Raw genomic sequence first — 14,421 nt, forward strand, 5'->3', positions numbered from 1 at the left:
AGTGATTACGGGTATCGATCCACAGGGATTGGGGTACAGTTGTTTTTCTTTAAAAATAAAAATATTTGAAAAAGAGAATTTGTGAAGACTATTAAACTAAGTAATTTAATAAGAAATGCAATTAAAATGATCAGTTTGGAGGAACCTAGGGCGAGGAATTCACCACTAACATCAGAACAAGGGTTATTTATAATTTATTTCGTTCTTGGATTAACATGCAAATTGGCTACAAGCCTAATAAGCATTCGAATAAAATTTCACAGAAGTAATTTAGGCATAATCCATCTTTAGTTTAGCATGAAATGTCTACCCTAATCTAAGGTGGTAGCACATCGCATCTTCCTTAAGCATGAACTATCTTATTTTTACTTCATGATCATGAAGAGCAGTTGTATAAACTTCATATTTAAAATCACAGAAATTAAATATGAGATGAAATAAAATATTCATTAGAAGCAGAATAAGGTTTATACAACTCCAAGAATAGAAATTAAAAATATAAAAACCCTTGGCCCTTTGTTAGGGCTACATCCGGCCCTGGAGAAGAGATCAGCCCTGCATGGAGTTGGAGACGGCAGCAGCAGCACAGCAGCAGGCTCCCATCTCTTCCTTCATGATTTCTTTCTTTGAAATATTTCCAAAATAACAAAACTCTTCTCTCTCCTCTTATTTTTTTATTCTTCCGTGGGAACTTGCCTGTGAACCCGAGCTCTTCTTCTCCCCGTCGTGAATTTGGCCTCTGAGGAGATGGGAGAAGCCTCCCCCCCCCCCCGGTGGGGGAAGAAGGAATGGGATCAGCCCCCTCCCCTGGTGGGGAAGAGGAGGAATGGAAGAGAATGCCTCTAGCCTTCATCATCGACTCCCTTTTATAGCCTTCACAGCCGCTGTTATCTCATCACGTCGTGGGAAGATAAAGATGACAGGAAGTAGGATAAGGCTCACGAGTGGTTAATCGTTGGGAGATAATCCGTGATGAAGCTGTTATCCTGATCCGGGATGAAGAAGATATGAGCTGCAACTGCTGCGGAGAAGATCTCGGATGCGGAAGGAGCTAGAACGGTGAAGCTTTGTTTTGAAGAAGAGGATCAGGATGATCCTTTGTTCCGTTTCCGAAACAGGGGATGATAATGTTCGGATAATGTTCACGGCTAGGAGATGAAGCTCAATCGCAAAGGATTCGGGAAGATGAGGAGAACATGATGAAGTTCAAAGCTGTTAATCCAAGGGATGAAGTTGTTTGGGATACAATCATCTCGGGAGGTAGATTTGAAGTGATCCAGTTAGATGAAGAACTGATCGGTTTGGGATGCAGGAGCTTCGGAAGACATGGGAAGCTAATTTACTTGGGATTCCTTTTGACGTGGATGAAGGGAAGGGATCACGAAAGCATGGGATCATGATAAGATTAAGATGCCGTTGGGAAAGATATGAGTTAGTTCACGGAAGGAAATGGTTGGGATTCATTCGGGAAGATGCAAATGGGATACTCGTAACAGGGGAACTGCTGGCAGTGGTTGGAATCGGATTCATGGATGGATGCTGCTGGTTTGGATTTAGTTTAACAGAGCCCTGTTCGTTGGAAGCGGGAGATCACCCACGGTTGGCTGGTTTTGCTGAGATTTGGAGCTATCCATGGAGGGTAGACAGATCCGTGGGTGGTTGGATCGATGAAGACTCGGACTCTGCTCCGAAGCAGGGGTTGCGGAAGGAATGAAGATCTTGGATGACCGAAGCATGGAGGAAGTTGACGAGATAGGCTTAGATGCTGGATGCGAAGATCATGGGATATGGCCTGATCTGTTCAATGCGAAGGAGAAGCTTGGACGATGGCTGGAAACGGTTGGTTTGGACGCTGGGACTTGGCTGGGAGGAGCTGGATCTTATCGTGGGTCACGGGAGGATGAAGCTGAGGAAGCTGGGGAGCAGGGGATCTTTGGATAAGGCTTGGGATTTGTTGATAAATACTGAACGGTAATGAAGGGGATATGAGAAGTTAAGTTGTTTTGTCAACGGAGAGGAGCTGGGGGTTGTGTTTAGAGATGGAATAAGGATGGGTTGAGGCTTTGAGATCCGTGCAATTTGATGATATACTTTGAGATATAAGAAACAAATAATTGAAGAGATTTTATTAAAATCGGATCATGTGGAAAAAGAGTTGGGTGACTGAATCAGAGGGTCTTGATTTGCGGGGTGCATATGATTTGGATTCAGGGATCATCCCAAATAAGTTTGACTTGACCTGCATTCATTAGGCTTAATTATTAAATAATTAAATCAACTCGAATTACCTCTGATAATTATTAAAATGCAATGATGATGGTAACACATATTTTATGGTTAACTTTACGAAATATGTGAATTAAAATAATGATAAGTGCTATGAATAAAAGGTTAATTTATGCATTATTTAGCACTTATCAATGGCTGAAGAACAACCCAAACTCCTGAGGGAGTACTTTACTCCCACCATTTACACTTCTCCATCTTGCATTCGAATACCTGAAGTAGCGGCTGTACAATATAAAATAAAGTCTAGTGTGATCCAAATGCTCTCATCTTTTTATGGGCTCACCAACGAAGACCCATATAAACACTTAGATGAATTTCTTGATATTTGCACCACTGTCAAGATTCAGAATTTCACTGATGATGCTTTGAAACTTAGATTATTCCCCTTCTCCCTTAAAGATAGAGCCAAACAATGGCTGAATTCTTTAGAAGCCAACTCGATTCGTTCTTGGGATCAAATGCAACAAGAATTCCTAAAAAAATACTTTTCCATAGGGAGAACGAACCAGTTTAGACGTGCCATCACAAGCTTCTCCCAAACTGAGGGAGAAGAATTTCATGAAACTTGGGAGAGATTTCGGGACCTAATCCGTAAATGCCCTCATCATCAAATACCTAAGTGGCAGCTAGTGCAATATTTTTGTGACGGATTGACTGAACGAAACCGTCAGATGATCGATGCTGCATGCGGGGGAACTTTTATGCTTCAAAATGAGCATGAAGCATGGCAATTATTTGAAAATCCTAATGAAAACTCCCTCCACCATGCTTCCTGTTCTCGTCAAGTACCTCCGAGTTCTCAAAGAAAAGGGACCATTTGTGAAATAAGTCATTCCATGGACCTGTCTAGCAAGGTAGATGCATTGTCCCATAAGATTGATCAATTGATGATAGGAAGACATATCGTTAGCTCGTCCCAAGCATAAGTGTGTGCTATCTGTTCTAGCCCATCGCACCCTATTCATGAGTGCCCCTCAGCACCCCAATATCCCGAAGTCGTGCAAGAATACATCAATGCTGCCCAAACACAGCCCAGACCGGGTAATGACCCATTTTCCAATACATATAACCCGGGATGGCGAAATCATCCAAATTTTTCTTGGAGGCAGCAAGCTTCGAATAATGCCCAATCCTACTCCCAAAATTTTCATCTCTATCGTCCCTCAACTCAATTTCAACACCCTCCTCCTCCAACCCAAAGAAATACAGCCTTTGAGGAGAAAGTGTTGACTGCCCTTCAAGGTTTGGAGACAAACACACGACTATTGCACTTTCACACGCAATCAATTGCTAAGCAAGAATCCCAAATGGGTCAACTAGCCAATGCATTAAACAAGCGAGAGAAAGGTAAGCTTCCAAGTCAACCAATGAGTAATCCTAGGGGACACAATACGTGGCTCAAGAAACTTGACTAAATCATGAGCAAGCCAATGCTTTGACTACCCTTAGGAGTGGACGTGTGATAGATAATAAGGTTGGGGAGGGTAACAACAAGGAAGATGAAGAAAAGGAGAGGAATGTATCACATGAAAATCCAAAACCTTCTTCAGTTAATCCACCATCTGCCACAACCCACATTCCAAAGGCCTCATTCCCTGAAGCACTTAATGCACCCTCTCCCTTTGGCAAGAAGGGAACTTCACTAGAAGAGATGATGGAGGTCTTCAAACAAGTTAAAATCAACCTCCCACTCCTTGATGCCATCAAACAAGTTCCCTCCTATGCCAAATTTCTCAAAGACCTTTGCACCCAAAAGCAAAAATCTAGGACACATGTGCCTAAAAAGGTCCTCTTAACTGAGCAGGTAAGTTCCATTCTCCAACACAACACCCATCCAAAATTCAAAGATCCTGGTGCTCCTACTATTTCCTGTGTCATAGGAAATAACTCAATCGACCGAGCACTCCTAGATCTAGGGGCAAGTGTGAATCTTCTACCCTATTCAGTCTATGAAAAATTTGGGTTAGGTGAATTAAAACCTACCTCGGTGTCCTTACAATTGGCTGATCGATCTGTGAAGATGCCAAGGGGGATGATTGAAGATGTTCTTGTCAAGGTAGACAAATTCTATTTTCCAGTAGATTTTATCGTCCTTGACATGGAACATGTGCCCAACCTAAAAAAATAAATCCCTGTGATTCTTGGTCATCCCTTTTTAGTGACAGCCAATGCATGTATCAACTATAGAACTGGGGCAATGGATATATCATTTGGGAACATGAAAATTAAGTTAAATATGTTTCATGCCGCTGACCAACATGTGAGGAAAGACGAGTGTTGCCTAATTGATGAAATGGATGATCTTGTAGAGAACGCCCTTCCCTATATCTTAGCAAATGATCCCTTAGAGGCATGTTTGGCCCATTTTGACATTGACAACTTTGATATAGACAAGGCCGTAGAAGAAGTTAACATCTTACTCGACAATCAATCTCCTATGAGTTCCCTTCCTTGGAAGATCCGACCTGAACCCCTTCCCCCCATTGCTAGCTGTGGAGTGATTGATTAAAACCCTATTTGATTTTGATGAGCTCAAACAATTGAGTATATCTTTTGTTTACTAATGAATTCAATTGAGTATTTCAGTGAAAATCTTGTCTAAGTGTTTCTAGACTTGGTTCAAGATATTTTGGATAAGTTAAGAAGTCAGTTTGAACCAAAGTCTGAGACTCGAGTCGACTCTGGGATATTACGAGTCGACTCCAAGCGTATCAGAATCACTGGCACGGGCTCGAGTCGACTCCGGATCATTACGAGTCGACTCCGACTGAGAACTGACAGACGAACAGAAAGACTCAACTCAAAACCTGTCAGCGAGTCGACTCCTGAAGTGCGCGAGTCGACTCCGATGAGTACCGAGTCGACTCCGGAGTAGTATGAGTCGACTCCAAGGAGTTACAAACAGAAAAGTCAGAGAGCGATTTTCGACCCTGAGATTCGAGTCGACTCCTGTGGAACGCGAGTCGACTCCGATGGTTGGCAGGTCGACTCCAAAGAAAGCGAGAGTCGACTCTCAGTGGTACATAAGGCAAAAGTCAGAGAGCAGTTTTCGGACTCTGAGATCCGAGTCGACTCCCGCAATGCGCGAGTCGACTCCAAGACAGCGCGACCCCAAAAAGATAGAAGACCAAATTATTGTCTCTGAGAGCCGAGTCGACTCCCAGACAGCTCGAGTCGACTCCAAGGCAGCGCTACATCAAAAAGGCAGAAGGCTGTGTTTCGGAAACTGAGAGCCGAGTCGACTCCGGAACAGTTCGAGTCGACTCCAAGACTGGACGAGCCAAAAGACAGAAGATCGGGAGTTCGGGCTCTGAGCGCCGAGTCGACTCCCAGGATTGTCGAGTCGACTCGAGTGGGCCAAGTTGAAAAATTAGCTCCATGGACTTCATGGGATGAGCCGACTCCGAAAATGGCAAGTCAGCTCCAGAAGTTGGCGAGTCGACTCCGGGTTAAGTCGAGTCGACTCCCAGTCACGGAGGTCACTTTAATTCAAATCCGGAACAGTTGCCGAGCCGACTCCAGAAAAGCATGAGTCGACTCCCGCTACAGCCGAGTCGACTCCAGATCGCACGAGTCGACTCCGACCCCAACGGACATATTGTCAGGATATGCAGAGTGTGCAGAATGGGCAGAAAAAGGTGTCTAACGGCTAGTTTCCGTGGGGGATGGCTTAAATAGCCACAGAGGACTGTAGCAAGGAAGAGAAGCACCATTCCACTCAAAGAAATCAAGCATCCTATCTCTGCCAACTGGTTTTCAACAGAAAAGAAGGAAGAGCGCCATTAACTCCATCCAGCTACCTCTTCCCAGCATTTAAAAGAAGTCTCCTCCTGCCTTCAAGTCGACCAGACATTCAAGAGGAGACTCACAGTTCAAGAAGCCCTTCTCTACTCCAACTCAAAAGTGTTTGAGGGCTCTTAACTTCTCTCTAGTTTATATTGCTGTATATCTGCTTTTTAGAAGCTCTGTTTTTCTGTTTGTCCTTGTTCTTTCCATCTTGTCTTTGCTTGACTCAATCAGGGGATTGAATCAAGAGTGTAGAGGTTGGTTGGTGAGCCGAGGGTAAAACCAACGTGTAAGGGTTCGATTGTGATCCCGGGAAAACAATCGGGGTGGTTCTAGTCGGTGAGCCTGGGAAAACCGACCGAGTTCGTTGTGAGCTCGTAAAACAACAAGTTGGGTTGTGAGCTTATAAAACAATCGGCTGTAATCCAAGGGGTTATAGTGAATTCTCAAGTGAGACTTGGGGAGTGGACGTAGGAGCAAGGGTTAGCTCCGAACCACTATAAACATTGTATTTGTGATTGCTTGTGTCTCTCTCTCTCACTCTCATTTCACTCACAGCACATAGCAACTAATTAATCATCTTGCAAAAGTATTAATTAGTCATCCTCAAATGTTTTAATTGCAAAATTATTTTAAAACCCAATTCACCCCCCCTCTTGGGTTGTCTATCTGGGCAACAAGTGGTATCAGAGCCTAAACTCTTCTACCCTAAGAGTAAAAGATCAAAATGACAACCCCATTTGGATCTTCCCACATTGAGGGTCAGTCCACCCAAAGACCCCCATTCTTTAATGGATCCGACTACTCATATTGGAAGGCTAGGATGAGAATATTTATCCAAGCCCAAGACTATGAGATGTGGACCATTGTAGTAAATGGACCATACATCCCATCCATCTATGTAGAGGGTGTCACTGTACCCAAACTCGAAAAGGATTGGGATGACCATGACATGAGAAAGGCACAACTCAATTCCAAAGCAATGAATGTGCTTTACTGTGCATTAGATAGGAATGAATTCAATAGAGTCTCTACTTGCAATTCTGCAAAAGAGATTTGGGATAGACTTGAAGTGACCCATGAGGGCACGAATCAAGTCAAAGAATCCAAAATAAACATATTGGTTCATAAGTATGAACTATTTAAGATGGATTCTAATGAAACAATCACTTGCATGTTCACTAGATTTACTGACATTGTCAATGGCCTAAAAAGCCTTGGCAAAAACTATACTAACAGTGATCTTGTCAGAAAGATTCTTTGCTGTCTACCAAGGTCATGGGAAGCCAAGGTGACGGCAATCCAAGAAGCTAAGGACTTGAACAAGCTACCACTTGAGGAGCTTCTTGGATCCCTAATGACGCACGAGCTAACAATGAAGCAACACAGCGAAGAAGAGTCCTCCCATAAGAAAAAGGTAATAGCTCTCAAATCTACATCATCTAACAAAGACTTGTCTTGCAGTAGCAGCAGTGAAGAAGAAGATCACGAGGGAGAGGATGATGAGGCTCTTCTCGTACGTAAGTTCAGAAGATTCATCAACCAAAAGAAGTCCTTTCATCAAAGGAGAGGCCCCTCAAATTTCTATCGAAAGGATAAAGGTAAGGAAAGGAAAAATGAGGAGATTGGATGTTATGAGTGCAAGAAGCCGGGACACATTAGAGCTGAGTGTCCTTTACTGAAGAAGGGGAGCAAGTACAAGAAGAAGAAAGCCCTTGTCACCACCCTATCGGACTCCGACACATCATCATCATCATCGGATGAGGAACAAGGAGAAAAGGCCAATTTCTGCTTCATGGCCAATGAAAATGAGGTAACATCCGCACCACATTTAGATTTTACTTTCGATGAATTATATGATCCTTTCAATGAATTAATGGATAAATACAAAATAATAAATATTAAAAACAAAGAACTAAAAGTAACTAACCAAACTCATCTCCGTAAGTATGATTCATTAGTTAAGGATAAAGATGTTCTTATCAAAGAAAATGCAGAACTTAAAACAAGCAACCAAATCTTGATACAAAAGAATAATACCTTAACTAAAGAAAATGAAAGGCTGAACAAAGAAACATTAGAACCCAAAAACAATAAACATATAAATGAGAGTCTCACAAAAGAACTAAATGATCTAAAAGCAGAAAAACAAACACTAACTAAAGAACTTGAAAAATACAAACCCTTGGTTGAAAAATTTACATATAGTTCTGAAAAATTGAATATGATACTTAATAGTCAACGAGCGGTATTCAATAGAGCGGGTTTAGGGTATAAACCTAAACATAAGCAAAAACTTCTTAGTAACTTCTTTGTTAAAGCAGGAGAAAGTAAAACTAAGAAAATAACCTGCTTTTGTTGTGGAACTTTAGGACATAAAGCAAATGTGTGTAATTATAGGAAAGGAAAAACTAAAAGAAAAATTAAGAGGGTTTGGGTTCCAAAAGGAACCAACATTACTAACCATGAAGGACCCAAGAAAACTTGGGTACCTAAGATTATATGATTTGCTTGTGTAGGAGTGTCTTGCAGCCAAGGTCGACAAAAATTGTTGGTACTTGGATAGTGGCTGCTCAAGATACATGACGGGTGACAAGGATCAATTCTTCACCCTTGAAGCTAAGAAGGAAGGTGTTGTGACTTTTGGAGACAATAACCAAGGTCACATCATTGGTATAGATAAAGTACAAATTACTCCTTCAACTTTTATTGATAATGTTCGATATGTTGATGGTCTTAAGCATAATTTATTAAGCATTAGTCAATTATGTGATAGAGGTTATAATGTTATGTTTAAACCATCACTATGCATCATAACAAACCCAAATGACAATAGTTTAATTTTTAAAGGAAATGTGTATGTTGTAGACCTTGAGGATCTTGCCAAACACAACCCATGTTTAGTTGTTAATGAAACTAAGGATAATGATGCTAGTTGGTTATGGTACCGTAAGTTAGGTCATGCAAGCATGGACACCATATCTAAACTAGTTAAAAGAGATTCTGTGATAGGTTTGCCAAAATTAAAGTTTGAAAAGAATAAAATATGTGAAGCATGTCAATTTGGCAAACAATCAAGGAACTCCTTTAAATCTATAAATTGTGTCTCTACCTCTAGACCTCTAGAACTACTACACATGGACCTATTCGGACCAACTAGAACCACAAGTCTAGGTGGAAATAAATATGGTCTAGTTATCGTAGATGATTATTCTAGATATACTTGGGTCATATTCTTAGGCCATAAGGATCAAGCATTTTCAATTTTCAAGAAATTTCATAAAGAAGTAACAAATGCTAGAGATACTTCAGTAATAGCTATTAGAAGTGACCATGGTACCGAATTTGAAAATCATTTATTTGATGAGTTTTGTAGTAAAAAGGGGATAACACACAATTTTTCTGGACCTAGGACACCACAACAAAATGGAGTTGTGGAGAGAAAAAATAGAACTCTAGAGGAAATGGCTAGAACTATGTTGTGTGAAAGTAACCTCCTTAAGTACTTTTGGGGAGAAGCCGTCAATACTTCTTGTCATATATTAAATAGAGTTTTATTAAGACCCATCATAAAGAAAACACCTTATGAACTTTGGAAAAACAGAAAACCAAAAGTGAACTATTTTCATATTTTTGGATGTAGGTGTTTTGTTCATAATAATGGAAAAGATAATCTAGAAAAATTTGACTCTAAATCTGATGAGGGTATATTCTTAGGGTACTCCATAACTAGTAAAGCCTATAGAATCTTTAATAAAAGAACCCTAGTTATAGAAGAATCCATACATGTTGTTTTTGATGATTTTAGTGATATCTCTTCTAGCAAGAGAGTTAATTTTGATGATGATGGTGAAATTCTTGAAAAGAAGATAGATGAGATGACATTACAAGATGATAATCAAAAATTAATTGGAAATGCATCATCAAGCCAAGAGGCTATTATGGATCATGGGCTGACTAAGGCTTGGAGGTTTGCTCACGGGCATCCTAAGGAATTAATTCTAGATGATCCATCTCAACCTGTTAGGATTAGAGCATCTCTTAGGAACTTAAACAATCATCTAGCTTTCATTTCACATTTTGAGCCCAAACACATAGAAGAAGCTGAAAAAGATGTAAATTGGATAAATGCAATGCAAGAAGAATTAAACCAATTTACTAGAAACAAAGTATGGAATCTAGTTGAAAGACCTACTGAATATTCAATTATAGGTACCAAATGGATTTATAAAAATAAACTTGATGAAAATGGAATTGTAATAAGGAATAAGGCTAGACTAGTAGCAAAGGGTTATAATCAAGAAGAAGGTATAGATTTTGATGAAACCTTTGCTCCTGTAGCTAGACTTGAGGCAATTAGACTTTTACTAGCATTTGCATGCTCTAAGGACTTCAAATTATTTCAAATGGATGTAAAAAGTGCATTCTTAATTGGGTATATTAATGAGGAGGTATATGTAGAACAACCTCCTGGTTTTGAAAATCATCAATACCCTAATCATGTATACAAATTGAACAAGGCACTTTATGGTTTGAAACAAGCACCTAGAGCATGGTATGAGAGGCTTAGCAAATTCCTATTAGAACATGAGTTTTCTAGGGGTAATGTAGATACAACATTGTTTCTAAAGAAGGAAAACAAAGATATGTTGTTAGTGCAGATTTATGTTGATGATATTATTTTCGGTGCTACTAACAATCGCCTCTGCGAAGAATTTACTGACTTGATGCAGAGTGAATTTGAAATGAGCATGATGGGAGAGCTGAATTATTTCCTCGGGCTTCAAATCAAACAATCTGAAGAAGGCATCTTCAACAATCAAGCTAAATACATCAAGGAGATGCTTAAGAAGTTTGATATGGAGGGGAACAAGTCAATCAGCACCCCCATGAGCTTATCATGCAAATTAGACCAAGATGAATCAGGTAAATCTGTAGATCAGAAACTATATAGAGGTATGATAGGATCTTTATTGTATCTTACTGCAAGTAGACCTGATATCATGTTTAGTGTTTGCATGTGTGCTAGATATCAGTCTAATCCTAAGGAATCTCATCTAACTGCAGTCAAGAGAATCTTTAAATACCTAATAGGAACAAAGAATATAGGGTTATGGTATTCTAAAGAATCTAGCCTAAACTTAATAGGATACACAGATTCAGACTTTGCTGGATGTAAACTTGATAGAAAAAGCACCAGCGGGTCATGTCAATTCCTAGGAGAAAACTTAATCTCATGGTTTAGCAAGAAACAAAACTCGGTTGCATTATCTACTGCTGAAGCTGAATATGTTGCAGCCGGAAGTTATTGTGCTCAAATCTTGTGGATCAAACAACAATTGGAAGATTATGGCATTAAACAAGATAAAATTTCCATTAATTGTGATAATACAAGTGCCATTAATCTAACTAAAAATCCAATTCAGCATTCAAGAACTAAACATATTGAGATAAGACATCACTTCATAAGAGATCATGTACTAAATGGTGATGTGACACTTCAATTTGTTTGCACTGATGATCAATTAGCTGACATTTTTACAAAATCCTTAAGTGAAGAGAGATTTAGTGTGCTTAGGAGGGGATTGGGAGTGATTGATCCATCCTAGTGGTATTTTCCACTAGTTCATTGATTTTGATGATTAGATTGTGGCTAATTTAGAGTTTCTTTACAATGATCATCAAATCAGATCATAACTTAGTGATTTTCCCTCATTCGGCACGAACATAGCATGATTTTTAGGTGCGTGCCAGAGTTCGAGACGACTCGAGCAAGTTTCAGAGTCGGCTCGTAACGGGGAGTCGACTCGCACATTTACGGGAGTCGACTCGAGATCGATGGCAGCAGAGGGGGAGTCGACTCGCATTCAGTCGAGAGTCGACTCGAGGTCAATAGGCGCATAAGGAGAGTCGACTCGCGCATACTTTGGAGTCGACTCGAGGTCGAGTCGACTCGCGACTCAGAGGAGTCGACTCGCAGTCGGGATCCGACTTTTTAACCCTAACTTCATCGTTTACTCAACACTTCTATTCACCACCGCCACTGTTCACAAGCCCTAGAGCCGACTCCTAGAGCGTCTCCGGCCGACCTTAAGGTTTTTCCCATCCATCTTCCTCGCTTCTTTAGGTTCCTTCCTCTTCCCTAGGTCAAAATGCCTCGTAAAGCCGTTGTCCGGAAGAGACCCCAACCCGCGACCGGTGCCGAGCGGCGTTCCAAGGCTCGGAACGATCCCGCGAGGCCACAACCTCCGGCTCGTTCCCCGCCGAGGGAGGTTCCCTCGAGGCCGTGCGCCGGGAAGGCGGTCTCCACCGGGAGATACGTCGATTTCGACTATCTCTCCCGGAAGGGCTTTACTATAGGAGAGAGACTGCGGGCCCAGGGCTTAGAGTATTTTTGTTCCCTAGATCTCCCCACATACCCTGGCCTAGTTAGGGAGTTCTACGGTACCGTCCATAGGGGTGATGGGGGTATCGAGGGCACGGTAGCCGGTGTCCCATTGTCCATTTCGGAGAATATCATTGCTCAGGTCCTCCATCTTCCACAAGTAGGGGTGGCTCCCACACACCCCGAGGATAGGACTGAGGCCCTTACGGCCATTCTAGGACATCCACCTCAGTCCCCCTTAGATGAGGTGTCCGCTAGCTCACTTTCAGTTGAGATGCAGCTCCTCTTGAGTATCATCTCTAGGTCCCTCTTCCCGAAGACTGGCCGCTTCGATTTTGTATCTGAGAGAGACCTAGCTCTTATGTTCTACATCCTCCAGGACACCCCAATCAACTTTCCCAAGATGATGTATAGATACCTATGTGAGCCACTAGATAGACCTAGGCTCACCCTCCCCTATGGCATGATGTTCACTCTTCTATTTAGGGAGGCCGAGATTCCCATTCCTGAGGGGGAACCCTCTCGCGCATTACGATGGACAGATCGCATGCGTCCGGGAACCCTACATAGGATGGGGTTTCGGAAGGTCGAGGGAACCTGGGTTAGGAAATTATCCACCTCCACACATACCACCAGACATTCCCCCAGTCCTGACCCAGACTCAGACTATCCTACCTTTCCCTCCACTTCTGCTCCCACCACCTCAGCCGGACCCTCCTCCTCAGCTCCACCTACTCAGCCCATGGAGGTCCGGATCGCTCCTGAGCAGCTCCGGGAGTTGCGGCAGGAGATAGTTAGAGATCTCCGGGATGACCTACTTAGGGAGCTCCAGGGTTCAGTGCCTACTCCTTCTCCTGCACCTTCTTCAGCGTTGGTCCCTTCCCTATCAGCCGTGGCTGAGATGAGGGCCCATGTGCGGGAAGAGATCTACAATGTAAGGTTCCTGATCCAAGCCCAGTTCCACAGCATGAGCGAAGTCACGAGCACCACTCGGAAGATGCGCGATGACATGCGACACGACATGGGCACCACTACCCAGGGGGCCGAGCGCTTGGCGAATGTGCTCATCGCCAAGCTTGACACACTTCAGCAGTCGGTGACCGAGCTCGATACGACACATAGCAGGGCCACCTCGGCCATTATCCGACAGCTCGAGCACGTCACCAATGCAGTCACACTACTTGCAGAGCGCACGCCCCGGGGAGCCGCATCCTCCTCGAGGAAGCCTTAGATATCTTTTTGTATTTTGACATGTATTTCTTTTGCTTTACTTATTGTATTCACAAATGTATTTACATACACATCAATACAATGAGTAGACATATTCTCTTCAATTTTGTGCAATTTGCTCTCTAATTGATTGCGTGTTATACTCACTTCCTTTTTGATACGATGACAAAAAGGGGGAGAAATATTTAATAGATATGTAAATGGAATCAACATAAAAGAAATCAAAAATTAAAACATAATTTGTTCTTAGTGGATTTGGTACCTCGAGGCTCATTATCTCTCTGTTGGGGCTCCTAATGGAGTAATCTCCAGAATCTATTCGAGGGATATTCGGAGATTAGTTGAATCCTACTCAAGAACAAATTGACAGATTTTTCCTCTAAAAACCAAAAATTTCAGTTCAAAAACTTCAATGCATTAAAAGAAAATTCAGAGAATCAAAACAAAGTAGAATGCATATGTTGAGGGGGAGAATCTGAATTTTTAAGAAAGTCAAATCATTAAATATATATAAGCCAAACAATTGAGTGCATGACATGAAGGCTTATATAATTCCAAATGAAAGGGGGAGCTTTAACTCCAAAATTTATTGTTTCACACCTTTCAAGTTTGGATAAATTAAAAAACCAGACACTTGAATTCATTTATAGATTTCATTTCCTTGTTTATTGAGCAATTTACTTTACATATACTCAATGTTTTGTCATCATCAAAAAGGAGGAGATTGTGGA

At 41.6% G+C, this 14,421-nt stretch overlaps 1 non-coding gene across 1 annotated transcript; it reads right to left on the reverse strand.

The window, feature by feature from the left end:
• Window positions 1–2,796: 2,796 nt before the first annotated feature.
• On the reverse strand, window positions 2,797–2,902 carry LOC149767969 (small nucleolar RNA R71). Its single transcript, XR_016400082.1, has one exon. It is a non-coding gene; the product is annotated as a small nucleolar RNA R71 (small nucleolar RNA).
• Between the last annotated feature and the right edge of the window lie 11,519 nt (window positions 2,903–14,421).

The sequence above is a fragment of the Phoenix dactylifera genome, chromosome 3, assembly GCF_051530095.1.
Source record: "Phoenix dactylifera cultivar Ajwa chromosome 3, Ajwa_hap1_PhDact_Kaust_v1.1, whole genome shotgun sequence".
Taxonomy (NCBI): Eukaryota; Viridiplantae; Streptophyta; class Magnoliopsida; order Arecales; family Arecaceae; genus Phoenix; species Phoenix dactylifera.